We start from the raw sequence: 1,054 nt of genomic DNA on the forward strand, positions 1-1,054 counted from the left end.
TGAAGAGGGCGCACAATGGAAGCAAGATTCAAGGGGAAAGCTGGTCCAATTGAGAAGGCATGACCTCAAGCCCGTGGCTAGAGGATGGTTAGAGTTCATACAACGTTCAATCATTCCCACTAGCAACCGGTCCGAAGTTACCATAGATCGGGCTATCATGATCCATAGCATCATGATTGGAGAAGAAATAGAGCTTCATGAGGTTATAGCCCAAGAACTCTATAAGGTGGCGGACAAGACCTCCACCTTGGCAAGGTTAACCTTTCCTCATCTCATTTGTCACCTCTGTTATTCAGTTGGAGTTGACATAGATGGAGACATTCCCATTGATGAGGACAAACCCATCACCAAGAAAAGAATGGAGTACACAAGAGACCCCACTCATCATGAGATCCCTGAGATTCCTCAAGGGATGCACTTTCCTCCACAAGACTATTGGGAACAATTAAACACCTCCCTAGGAGAATTGAGTTCCAACATGGGACAACTAAGGGTGGAGCATCAAGAACACTCCATCATCCTTCATGAGATTAGAGAAGATCAAAGAATCATGAGGGAGGAGCAACAAAGACAAGGAAGAGACATTGAGGAGCTCAAGCACTCCATAGGATCTTCAAGAGCAAGAAAGAGCCGCCATCACTAAGGTGGACCCGTTCTTTGACTTCCTTGTTATTTGTTCTTCTGTTTTTCGAATTTTTAGTGCTTATGTTTATCCATGTTTGTGTCTTGTGATCATTAGTGTCTTAGTGTCTATGCCTTAAAGTTATGAATGTCCTATGAATCCATCACCTCTCTTGAATAAAAATGTGCTTAATTGAAAAAGGAAGAATTGCATGAATTTTGAATATTATAACAGTTTAATTATTTTGATGTGGTGGCAATATTTTTGTTCTCTGAATGTATGCTTAAACAGTGCATATATATCTTGAATTTGTGGTTTATGAATGTTGGCTCTTGAAAGAATGATGAAAAAGGAGACATGTTACTGAGGATCTGAAAAATCATTAAAATGATTCTTGAAGCAAAAAAAAAGCCTTTCTATTCAAAAAAAAAA

This window comes from Arachis duranensis, chromosome 6 (assembly GCF_000817695.3).
Source record: "Arachis duranensis cultivar V14167 chromosome 6, aradu.V14167.gnm2.J7QH, whole genome shotgun sequence".
NCBI lineage: Eukaryota > Viridiplantae > Streptophyta > Magnoliopsida > Fabales > Fabaceae > Arachis > Arachis duranensis.